The 13365-nt window shown below is 48.6% G+C and overlaps 1 non-coding gene across 1 annotated transcript; it reads right to left on the bottom strand.

Annotated features, from left to right (window-relative positions):
• Positions 1 to 6254: 6254 nt before the first annotated feature.
• Trnas-uga (transfer RNA serine (anticodon UGA)) lies at positions 6255 to 6329 on the bottom strand. The gene has a single exon. It is a non-coding gene; the product is annotated as a tRNA-Ser (tRNA).
• Positions 6330 to 13365: the final 7036 nt, after the last annotated feature.

Below are 13365 nucleotides of genomic sequence, written 5' to 3'. Positions count from 1 at the left end.
CAGATGTCATGGTCCCACCACACAGTGCTGAAGTCAGTATGCTGTTACCTACGATGATTCAATAGTTATTTATCGCATGCGTGACATGTTTAGGCTTGCCGTGGTGTGTTACGACAAACTACGAGATTTTATAGATAGTCTAAGACCCTTACCATGTTGGTTTAACGGATGTGGGCTATACGTACCGCAAGACAAGTTCCACAGAAGCCTATTTTACTGACTGTCCAGTGCTTACATATGTATGATTCAGAACAAAATCTCTCTCCTTCTCTCTCTCTCTCTCTCTCTCTCTCTCTCTCTCTCTCTCTCTGTCACACACTCACACACACACACACACACACACACACGCACACACACACACACACGCACACACACACACACACACACACACACAGTATAGGAGCCTCTCACAAAGAAAAACGGTGCTAGAGAGAGGATCGCTCTATTTTCTCTTATCTTACGTTGATTCTGAATGTCGGTTCTCAGTTGTGTTTTCTAGCATGTTGATTGACGGTATCAGTAACAAGGCCAGCATTACGTTACTGGTTTTATGGAGAATTCACCCGCTTAATAGGTGATCTGGTGATCACGAACGTACGATGAGTTGCATACCGTACTGGCATTATCCAGCGAATATAAGGGGGGGGGGCGGGGGGGGGGGGAGAGCGGTAGCCGGCCGATGTGGCCGAGCGGTTCTAGCCGTTTCAGTCCGGAACCGCGCTGCTGCTACGGTAGCATGTTCGAATCCTGCCTCGGGCATGGATGTGTGTGATGTCCTTAGGTTAGTTAAGTATAACTACTTCTAAGTCTAGGGGGCTGATGACTTTAGATGTAAGTCCCATAGTGCTTAGAGCCATTTGAACCATTTTTGGGAGAGTGATGTGTATTTGCACCAGACTTTGATATTTTCACTGACGTCTTGAGATGTGTTTGCCCTTATTAACGAGGGCGGGAGTCCCATAATCCAGAACTGATATAGCAGCAGTGTCAGGCACCAGACAGGTGTGCATTATATCGCAAATTTATCGACCATTGCTTGACACGGCGTCCACAATCTTCTACGTTCACGACTACACAGCCACACGTCGCAGTCTGAGGGGACGGGCTACTCAGCAGACGACGTAATTTTCGCTAGGGTTGTTACGTATTTTGCAGTGCTATGCTACAAATACAGCAGGCCTTTCTTTGGTTGGCGACATCCTAATTATTCTATGACGTCACACAAACCTGTTATGTAGTGTGGTATCTCTAACACAAAGTCTTTGTTAAGAAATCAGTAGTAGTTATAGAACTCTCTATGACGTCATCGACATGAGTCTTTTACTGCCAATGTGTTCGTTTATAACACCATGACGTCACACACTAGCAATGGAGTGGTGGCTTAGCAATGAACATAAATGTGGGCAATGCTGAGAGCATCATCACATCCATGCGAACGATGGGCGTCATGATTGTACGTGGTGATGGGACGTCCTGACACAATGTTGACACATACAACTCGGGTAATATTGTAAAATTGTGGAAATATGAGAATAATTACATATCTGCCTGGGTGTGCTATCTGTTGGTGTCTCAAAATATTAATTTGTTTTTAACAAATTTACCTCTAGTGACCTAATTTATTATTAACAAAACACACAACCTACAGCCTGTGGTACGCACTCAGGTGCCCCAGTTATAAAAGATGAAGGTGGGGAACGTGTGTCTCAATATCGCTAACATCTAATTCAGGCACTTACAGCGTTGAGACCGTCTGGGATCATCATGAGGTCTGGAACAGACGGTGCATCTTGCCTAATTGGAAAAAATACTAAAAGGGGCAAAATGTGTAAAATGCGCTACAATATGGAATTACGAGAGTACTTACATATCTACCTAGGTGTGGTCTCTGCAGGTGCTACGTACTACTAAATTGTTATTAACAAATGGACCTAGAGTGATGTAATTTGTTGTTAAATTATAGACTCGACCTCTCCTTATGCACCCCAGCTTCAGAGTGCCCTCCCCAGTTACAAAATAGGAAAAACCGGTAAAAGTACTAAAACTGACGGAAACATTGGAAATCACGTAGAAATGTGCTTACAGATCTGCCTGGATGTGGTCTCTGCCGATGTCACGTAATATTGTTATTAACAAATAAATACATCCTCTTCCTATGTTGTCCAGCTACAGAATAGCTCGTCTCACTCAAGTGTCCCAGTTATCATTGTTCCAGAGGCAAGTGAAGGGAAAGGAAGGGAAGGGAAGGAAAGGGCAGGGTAGGGGAGGGGTGGACAGGAGAGGAGACGGGTGGGAAATGGTGTTCCGCCGTTTTTATAACACGTGACTATTATATAATTACGTCATGACCTTGAATAAAGTTGCACAACGGCCTGGGTGATTCCCCAGGGTGACTTTGATCAATTCCTAGTGGTTCCCCAGGGGAGAAGGAGTGGGGGCATCAAGGAGCCCAAGTGTGTCACCTGCCACCGGATGTGGTATATGACACTGAATGTGGTAAGATCGTTATCTCGGCTTGCACCGGGCATGCTATCCTACTAACTTACCTCCCTTTTAGAGCAGAAAATGCTGTTATATGTGGAACTCACAAGACTGTTTGGCTAACGTACTCTTTACCATAATGACGACGGTAGTCGAAAAAATTACTTTTATCACTTTCCTCTGAAGTTACCATTTACTAAAATATGACTGAATTAAGTTGCGGCAGAACTATTAGATCGTGTGCCTTTGATGTGAAATATCTGCGGTATTACATAATGTGAAATATAGGGCATATACTTGACGATACTAACGTTGATTACGACGGCGTGCTGAAAATAATGTGAAAAATCTTAATGCTTTTTAAATAAAACAAACGTTATTATCATCTGCTTCTTTATGTTTCACGTCTACATACACTCCTGGAAATTGAAATAAGAACACCGTGAATTCATTGTCCCAGGAAGGGGAAACTTTATTGACACATTCCTGGGGTCAGATACATCACATGATCACACTGACAGAACCACAGGCACATAGACACAGGCAACAGAGCATGCACAATGTCGGCACTAGTACAGTGTATATCCACCTTTCGCAGCAATGCAGGCTGCTATTCTCCCATGGAGACGATCGTAGAGATGCTGGATGTAGTCCTGTGGAACGGCTTGCCATGCCATTTCCACCTGGCGCCTCAGTTGGACCAGCGTTCGTGCTGGACGTGCAGACCGCGTGAGACGACGCTTCATCCAGTCCCAAACATGCTCAATGGGGGACAGATCCGGAGATCTTGCTGGCCAGGGTAGTTGACTTACACCTTCTAGAGCACGTTGGGTGGCACGGGATACATGCGGACGTGCATTGTCCTGTTGGAACAGCAAGTTCCCTTGCCGGTCTAGGAATGGTAGAACGATGGGTTCGATGACGGTTTGGATGTACCGTGCACTATTCAGTGTCCCCTCGACGATCACCAGTGGTGTACGGCCAGTGTAGGAGATCGCTCCCCACACCATGATGCTGGGTGTTGGCCCTGTGTGCCTCGGTCGTATGCAGTCCTGATTGTGGCGCTCACCTGCACGGCGCCAAACACGCATACGACCATCATTGGCACCAAGGCAGAAGCGACTCTCATCACTGAAGACGACACGTCTCCATTCGTCCCTCCATTCACGCCTGTCGCGACACCACTGGAGGCGGGCTGCACGATGTTGGGGCATGAGCGGAAGACGGCCTAACGGTGTGCGGGACCGTAGCCCAGCTTCATGGAGACGGTTGCGAATGGTCCTCGCCGATACCCCAGGAGCAACAGTGTCCCTAATTTGCTGGGAAGTGGCGGTGCGGTCCCCTACGGCACTGCGTAGGATCCTACGGTCTTGGCCTGCATCCGTGCGTCGCTGCGGTCCGGTCCCAGGTCGACGGGCACGTGCACCTTCCGCCGACCACTGGCGACAACATCGATGTACTGTGGAGACCTCACGCCCCACGTGTTGAGCAATTCGGCGGTACGTCCACCCGGCCTCCCGCATGCCCACTATACGCCCTCGCTCAAAGTCCGTCAACTGCACATACGGTTCACGTCCACGCTGTCGCGGCATGCTACCAGTGTTAAAGACTGCGATGGAGCTCCGTATGCCACGGCAAACTGGCTGACACTGACGGCGGCGGTGCACAAATGCTGCGCAGCTAGCGCCATTCGACGGCCAACACCGCGGTTCCTGGTGTGTCCGCTGTGCCGTGCGTGTGATCATTGCTTGTACAGCCCTCTCGCAGTGTCCGGAGCAAGCATGGTGGGTCTGACACACCGGTGTCAATGTGTTCTTTTTTCCATTTCCAGGAGTGTATTTATTTCTCAACATAGTCACCCTGGCGAGGAACACATTTCTCCCAACGAAAGACCACTTCGTTTAGTACCGTCACTAAAAAAAGGTTTGACTTTGTTAACAGGGCTACAACGTCACCTCTGCTTGCACCGATTCATCACTGTCAGAGTAAAGGCCTCGAAGGTGTTTTTTAAGTTTCGGAAACAGCTGGAAATCGGATGGTGGATGATCGGTGACAGTGAACCCAAAGTGTCGCTGATGCAGATGTCGCAGCGCTCGTGCATGGTCTGGTATTATCATCCTTGAGGGAGAGGGTGCTCCGTGTGTGGACGAACTCTCAGAATTCGTACTTTCGATTACTGCTCGCTGTTTCTCACGCACCCACATGCACAGAGGTGACAAAAGTCATGGAGTACCTCCTAATATCGTGTCGGACATGCTTATTGACGGCAAAGAAGACGTTGGAAGTCCCCTGCAGAAATATTGAGGCATGCTGCATCTATAGCCGCCCATGATTGCGAAAGTGTTGCCCATTCAAGATTATTTGCACCAACTGATCTCCCAATTATGTCCCATAAATGTTAGATAGGATACATGTCGGGTGATCAGGGAGGCCTAACCATTCACTCGAATTGTCAAGAACGTTCTCAAATAAATCGCGAACAATTGTGGCCCGGTGACATGGCACACTGTCAACCAAAAAAATTCCATCTTTCTTTGGGAATATGACGTCCGTGAACGGCTGTAAATTGTCTCCAAGTAGCTGAACATACAGAGGACCCAGTCAGTTCCAGAAAAACACAGCCCACACCATTGTGGGACCACCGCCAGCTCGCACAGTGCCTTGTTCACAAATTGGGTTCATGGCTTAGTGGGGTCTGTGCCACACTTGGGCTCTGTCATCAGCTCTTACCAACTGACATCAGGACTGATTTGACTAGGCCACGGTTTCCCAGTCTATGGCCCAACGGATATGGTCAAGAGCCCAGGAGAGACGCTGCTGGCAACGTCGTGCTGTTAGTAAAAGCACTCGCGTCGGTTATCTGCTGCCGTAGCCCATTAACGCCAAATTTCACCGCCTTGTCCTAACAGATACGTTCGTCGCAAACCTTTCCAAATCAATCACCTGAGTACAAATGACAGCTCCGCCAATGCACTTCCCTTTTATACCTTGCGTACACGATTCTACAGCCATCTGTGTATGTAGACTTGACAGCAAAAACGTGGGTCACTGCTGAATACAACCAACATAACGTAGCTGTGTTGCAGGTCCTCTAAACACCAAAACCCCGTGGGGTACAGTCGTTTGACTACACACACAATGGGTACCGCAAGAGACTACTAGAGACCAAAGGTCTTTATGGCAGCCAGTCTAAGCGTCAAGTAATATCGTCATACAAAACATTTTCGAAAACACGTTCTTAGCGACGAGACATCCCATAACACTCATAAGCTAACCTTAATTACAACAAGTGACATTCCAAAAGTTCTGAGAAAACGGATTATTTTACATATATCGTACAGTAATCCTTAGTCAAAATTAAATACTTGAGACAATATATGGAGTTACAACGCTGTACGGCAATTGGAAAAAAGTTTTTCGCTCTCGAAAAGGTTTTCCATCCACGTGCTGAACGTCGCTCAACGGCGAGTAGCTCTGGAAACTGGATATTGGACGAACCAGTAGAAAAAAACGCCGTTAATGGCAACAAGCACTCTACGGGAATCTCAACACTAACAGCGAATCACTAGTAATATCATTGTTCTCATAACACATCAACAGCTACGTTCACACAAATTTGAACTTTAAATGACATGACCAACGTCGTCGTTCTGGACCTGGATTCAAACCCAGCACCTATACCCATTGCTAACTAAGCTAAGCTTTCAGAATGAGATTTTCACTCTGCAGCGGAGTATGCGCTGATATGAAAGTTCCTGACAGATTAAAACTGTGTGCCGGACCGAGACTCGAACTCGGGACCTTTGCCTTTCACGGGCAAGTGCTCTACCAACTGAGCTACCCAAGCAAAACTCACGCCCCGTCATTACAGCTTTACTTCTGCCAGTACATCGCCTCCTACCTTCCAAACTTTACAGAAGCTCTCCTGTGAACCTTGCAGAACTAGCACTCTTGAAAGAAAGGATATTGCGGATACATGGCTTAGCCACAGCCTGGGGGATGTTTCCAGAATGAGATTTTCACTCTGCCGCGGAGTGTGCGCTGATATGAAACTTCCTGGCAGATTAAAACTGTGTGCCAGAGTGAGACTCGAACTCGGGACCTTTTCCTTTCGCGGGCAAGTGCTCTACAACTTGAGCCACCCAAGCACGACTCACGCCCCGTCCTCACAGCTTTACTTCTACCAGTACATCGCCTCCTACCTTGCAAACTTTACAGAAGTTCTCCTGTATACCTTGCAGAACTAGCACTCCTGAAAGAAAGGATATTGCGGAGACATTGCTTAGCCACAGCCTGGGGGATGTTTCCAGAATGAGATTTTCACTCTGCAGCGGAGTGTTCGCTGATATGAAACTTCCTGGCAGATTAAAACTGTGTGCCAGAGTGGGGACCTTTGCCTTTAGCGGGCAAGTGCTCTACAACCTGAGCCACCCAAGCACGAGTCACGCCCCGTCCTCACAGCTTTACTTCTGCCAGTACATCGCCTCCAACCTTCCAAACTTTTCAGAAGCTCTCCTGCGAATCTTGCTGAACTAGCACACCTGAAAGAAAGTATATTGCGGAGACATGGCTTAGCTACAGCCTGGGAGATGTTTCCAGAATTAGATTTTTTTAAGCTAAGCTTTGTTTGTGCCTTATTGAGAGCCGATCACTAGGCATAAAGAGACGTGAAGTATAGACGTTTGCACCAGTATCCGTTATCAATTCAGATCCTGAAAATAAATGACGAAAATGTTTGTACTTAACTGGGAATCCTGTCATAACAGTTACCTTCCTGGGAACTACCCCCAACGACGTTTAATATGGTGACACTCACAAGGAACAAGGAATTCTCATGTTTAAAATTGAAATGCCATCATGTAAAGCTTGTGACAAGGATGCGAACCCAGCACCTAATCGGATTGTTAGCAAAGTACGTAGAATCAGAAGTTAAATATTAAATGTTTTCACCAATAGCGAGATGTTGTAACCTTCAGTGACGATAGAATTGTTTTTGCCTGACTGGGATTCGAACCCAGCATCTAGCGCCGTCGTTTTCTAGCCAGGAACAGACGATAAATAGCTATTGTTGCTTCACCAGCAGCGAGATGTTCGCATGTTTAGCTAGACATTAGGCAACGAAAAGTTCTGTGCTGAATGGAATTCAAACCCTGCACACGTGGTTATGAAGACACTTTAACTATCAAATTCTTTTCCAATAATAACTAGGAGTACTTTCTATGATGTGATGGAAAATACTCTGCTGGCTAGAAGTTGAATCCACAAAATATCGTCGTTGGTAATAATAATGAGCGCATGTCATTGGTGGCCGGGAGACCCCTCGCGGGGCGGATCGGCCGCCGCTCCACAAGTTCTTTAACGCCACTACGGCGACTTGCGAGTGAATGAGGATGAAATGATGATGAAAGACACACAACACCCAGTCATCTCGAGGCAGAGAAAATCCCTGGCCCCGCCGGGAATCGAACCCGGGACCCCGTGCGAGGGAAGCGAGAACGCTACTACAAGACCACGAGTCGCCGATATCGTCGATGGTGTTCACAACGAACACAACGTCAAACCCAAATCCGTTTTCGCCAGTAGGATGAAGAGGAATGTTTGAACTTGGAAATATGTAAGGAAACGTTTGATCTCGTAATGTTGTGATAAAAAACTCATCGTGTGGCTGTGAGTTGAAACGAACACGTTACAGCTGACAACCCACGAAGATACGTTGAAAATGCAACTATTTTTCACTAGTAGTTCAGAGTGCACATGGCTAGGGCTTGAAATGAAATAATGAATATTTTGTGCTGATCGGGATTCGAAACCAGATAGGTACCTTTCGAGGAGGCCTAGAAGAGTTTGCAATCTCGGGGAACACAGTGAAATCGAATTCGAATCCCAGTCCAGCACCACAATTTTCAACGTCTCACTTTCAAATAAAGTAAGAGCCTTCTGAACTTACGTTTTCTAGTTTACGACGGCTTGCTGGTGACAGAGTCTCTGCTTTCCGGGGTTTCTCCATCTGTGACAGCTCAAACGAATGCCGCTCTGCCCCAGTCGGCAGCGAAGGGAAGTTATCTTTGCTGCGGATATTGAACTACGGAGCTTACTGACGTTCTGCACTTGGCGTTACTACGGGTGAAGGAGAGTTACTTGCGTGTGTTAAAAATCTACACCTGACGTGAGATGTGAACCTACACGTTTTACACATCAATATTAATCCACCAGACCACAGAAACCCCTACCAAGCACATAATTTTGAATTGCAGAGTATTCATTTAGATGTAGATGCAGATGTCAAGGGACGGGTAACAGGAAGGAGGGCGGGATCTGAGAATGGACAGAACAAGCGTGAAATGCTTGCAAAGTATTGCTTACTTAGATGTGTGCCACAGTTCGTTTTATCTTAGGACCGAGAGATAAGGAAGGACTGTTTTCAGAACGGAGAATGGGTTATAGGGAAGGGGAGATCAAAGAATACGATTTCATAAGTGTTGAGAGGAGTGATAGAGACTAAAGACAGCAGCAATTAAAAGAGAAATTGTAGCGTCAGTGGAAACCGCTAGATTTGTTTATAAAGTTTTGGAGAAATGGAGTAGAAGGGTACTTGCGGCGATAGAGTCAGAGAGAGAGAGTGTGAGAGAGAATAGAGGAGATATTAACAACGAGTAAACATAGTATGAAGTCGTTTGTGTATTGTGTGGAGGACGGAGGGTGTATTCATGGATGGAGGGGAAGAGAGATGTATTTGAAATAACAAAAACTACTGTGACAGACTCCATCTACGCTGATTAGTTTGTAAGTATCTAGACAGGCTAAAATGAAATCAAAATAGAATATTTAACAAACTGTATATTCAAAAGAAATCCACTTGAATTAAAAAGGCAACTCAAAGGAAAACTAACCCATATTGTATCTTTTCTGTTGCCACGGGATCTTCCAATAGCACAATGAGGAAAAATGACGAAAAAGAAGACATAACATAACATTTTAAGGACTCTCATATTTTATCCAGAATCCTTCTTTATTTTGTACTTCTATCATGCATCTTGGCATAGAATGTATAAGCCGTCGGACGTAACAGCCTGAAGAAGTCCCTTGCGGCCTGTAAACTATTCGTGGACCGTCGTTACTGGTGGAAAACACCTTCACATCAGTGAAAATGATGTTGTCCCACGACACCCTCAGATGGAGCTCCGCAACTGCTAGCCGGTATAAAACGTTGTCTTCGCTGAGCTCTTTCTTCACGGTGGATCGTCGTGCATGCAGTCCAGCGTCCCTCAGCCTTCGGCGAATCGTGTCACTGGAGACGGGGAAGTTGGTCTCCCGCCGCAACTGCTTCGCGTTCGGGAGGGGATTTTCTCTGCTCCTAGACACTAGGTCCCTGTGTTCCTGCTGTGAGCTCACTCTCTTCCTGCCTGAGCCAGGAACCCTGTTGCTGGTGCCTCTTTCAAGGCAGATCCTCCACCATCTCGTTGCAGTGGTACGTGGTACACCATTCCGTCTGCCAGCTTCTCTGATGGAACATCCTCCTTCTTCAATTAGAGCGACGACTCTATCTCAAATAGACCTCTCCCAGTGAGCCATTACGGCAGAGAGCCTGATGTGTATTTTTTTTTCCTTTATTGTGTTTCAATTCCCCATCGGGGCGGGCTGGCAGCAGCATAGGCGCTGCTCTTCAGCCGAAAGACAGTACAAAACAATAGAAGACATTGAAAAACAGCAAAGGAGAGAATAATGTGAACATAGATATAAAAAAGGGGGAACAGAATGGAAGACAAAACAAAACAAAACGGGGTGACTGTAAAATGGAGATAACAAAAAAAACTATTTAAAAGTAGCACATATAAAAAGCCACACTCGGCGACGGTTAAAAGAACACATGGCACAGTATGACTGGAGCATAAAAGTAGCGACGGATGGCATAGCACATAACGTAACACTGACGGCGAACCTCAAGGCAGGACACAATTAAAATCACATCTCTTGACGCACACGAGTAACAGCACTAAACACAACACTGATGTGGCACACTGATGATGAGCAATACAGAGGATCTGCCAGGCGCTAAGAGATGAGGGAGACCTGAAGAAGGGAGGGAGTGGAAGAGATGGGTGAGGTGAACAGGGGGCGCACGGGAGAGGGCCAGGTAGGGTGGGAAGGAGAGAGGCAGGTGAAGGGTCTCAGGGGAGGGGGGACGGAGGGAAATCCGCTCTGGGAGAAGAAGGAAAGAGGAAAGGGGGCCCTGGGGAGGGGGGGGGGGAACAAGGCCAGGTTATAGTTGGAAGGAAGGGTAGATGTCACGGCGAAGTTCGTCATCCGGGAGGGGGAGGCGTTGGAAATTGCCCTGATGAAGGAGATGGAGGGTGTGGAGGTGGAGAGAGGGAGGGATACAGCGATAGAGGCGCGGCCACGGGCGGGGGGTGGAGAGGAAGGAGGAAACCAGAGGGTGGGGGGGATCAAGTCTGCGAACAATGTAAAGGATGCGGAGATGTTGGAGGAACAGGAGGAGGTGGGGGAAGGTGATCAATTCATACAGGAGCCGTGTGGGGGAAGGAAGGCGGATACAGAAGGCAAGGCGGAGCGCATGGCGTTCAAGGATTTGGAGGGCCGTGTAAAAGCGGGTGGGGGCGGAAATCCAGGCAACGCTGGCATAACAGAGGATAGGACGGATGAGGGATTTGTAGGTGTGGAGGATGGTAGAAGGATGCAATCCCCAGGTCCGGCCAGACAGGAGTTTCAGAAGGCGGAGGCGGGAATGGGCTTTCTGCTGGATGGTCAGAAGATGAGGGGTCCAGGTGAGTTGTCGGTCAAGGGTGAGGCCAAGGTATTTCAGGGTGGGGGTGAGTTGGATAGGACGACCATAAAGGGTGAGGTAGAAATCATGGAGGCGAAAGGAGCGAGTGGTGCGGCCTATGATGATTGCCTGGGTTTTGGAGGGGTTGAGACGGAGGAACCACTGGTTACACCAAGTGGTGAACTGGTTAAGGTGGGTTTGGAGGGTACATTGAGACCGTTGAAGGGTAGGATAGAGAGCAAGGAAGGCAGTGTCATCAGCATACTGGAGAAGGTGGACTGGTGGGGGTGGCTTGGGCATATCAGCTGTATACAAGAGATAAAGGAGAGGGGAGAGGACTGAACCCTGGGGGACGCCAGCCATGGGATAAAAGATACGGGAATTGGTGTTGTGGAGGGTGACATAGGAAGGACGGTGCGAGAGGAAGGAAGCGACCACACGGACAAAATTGATAGGCAGGGCGTAGGTTTGGAGTTTAAAGAGGAGACCGGGATGCCATACACGGCCATAGGCATTTTGGAGGTCAAGGGAAACAAAAATGGCGGAGCGTCGGGAGTTGAGCTGGAGGGACAGAAGGTGAACAAGGTTGAGGAGTTGGTCGTCAGCAGAGAAGGAGGGTTGGAAGCCACACTGGGTAAGGGGGAGGAGGTGGTGTTGAGAAAGGTGCTGATGTATACGGCGGGAGAGGATGGATTCAAGGACCTTACTGAAGACGGAGGTGAGGCAGATGGGACGATAGGAAGAGGCGGCAGAAGGGGGTTTGTTGGGTTTGAGGAATAAGAGGATGCGGGAGGTCTTCCACAGGTCAGGGTAGAAGCCAGTAGAGAGGACGACATTATAGTGATGGGCGAGGACAGTCAGGAAGGAACAGGGGCTTTCTCGAAGGTGACGGTAGGTGACACAGTCGTGACCAGGGGCTGTGTTGCGTTTGGACCGGAGGATAAGTTTAATGTCGTGTGGCGTGATGGGAGTGTTTATGTTGGAGGGGGGCAACTGCCCCAAGTACTGGAGACTAGGAGCAAGTGGAGCGACCGAGGTATCGGCACGTTCCATGACGGTGGGGAAAAGAGAATAATCAAAGTGGGGATCATCGGGGATGGAGAAGACCTCAGAAAGGTGGGAAGCGAAGTGGTTGGCCTTACTGAGGTTGTCAGGAAGGGGGCGATCGTTATGGAGAAGGCTGGGAGCAGAAAGGGAACCAGTAAGGCGATGGAAGGCGGACCAGTACTTGGAGGAGTTGATAGGGAGGGTGGCGTTGAGTCGTGTGCACGTCTGGCGCCAGTCTCGGCGTTTCGTTGCTGTAATAAAGTTCCGTACGTGTCGCTGTATTTGCCGGTGGCGTTGGAGTGTATCCCTGTCACGAGTCCGCAGGAAGGAGCGATAGAGGCGGCGGGATTCACGGAGGAGGAGGACAGCCCGCGGAGGGAGAGTGGGACGGTGTGGTTGGATGGTCTTAGTAGGAACATGGGCCTCCACGGCGTCAGTAATTACCATCTGAAGGAAGGAAGAGGCGTGGATGATGTCGTCAGGATGGCGATAGGTAAGAGGGTGGCTTTCGACCTGGGTGGAGATGGAATCCTGGTAGGCATCCCAGTTGGCACGGCGATAGTCATGGACGACCGTGGGAGGGGGTGCAGGGTGCGGAGCCGGAGGGGGGCGGTGAGCAGACGTTATGGTGAGAAGGACAGGAAGGTGATCGCTACCTGTGGGGTCAAGGACGGCGACAGTGATACGCCCAAGGAGGTTGGCGGAGGCAATGACAACATCGGGGGTGGTGTTACTTTCGGGTCGGGTGTGCTGGGGAAGGGGAACAAGGTCACCTTGGATCGTGGAGAGGAACTGATGCCACTGCCGAAGGGCAGCAGGAGTGCGGCTATGGATGTTGAGGTCGGCGGCAATCACATAGGTGGAGAAGGTGCGGCCAATGTGTGAGATGAAGTCATAAGGAAGAGGAGCAGTGGAGCGGACGTAGATGGTGGCACAGGTAATGGTGAGGGAGGGGAAGAAGACGCTAAGGATAAGGTGTTCAGTGGGGTCATTGAGGAGAGGTTGTGGCCGGACGGGGATATGCTTAAGGTGGCCAATCGCGACTCCACCTTGCG

The sequence above is a fragment of the Schistocerca cancellata genome, chromosome 4 (genome assembly GCF_023864275.1).
Source record: "Schistocerca cancellata isolate TAMUIC-IGC-003103 chromosome 4, iqSchCanc2.1, whole genome shotgun sequence".
NCBI classification, from domain to species: Eukaryota; Metazoa; Arthropoda; class Insecta; order Orthoptera; family Acrididae; genus Schistocerca; species Schistocerca cancellata.
This window is presented reverse-complemented; position numbering and strand designations above follow the sequence as displayed.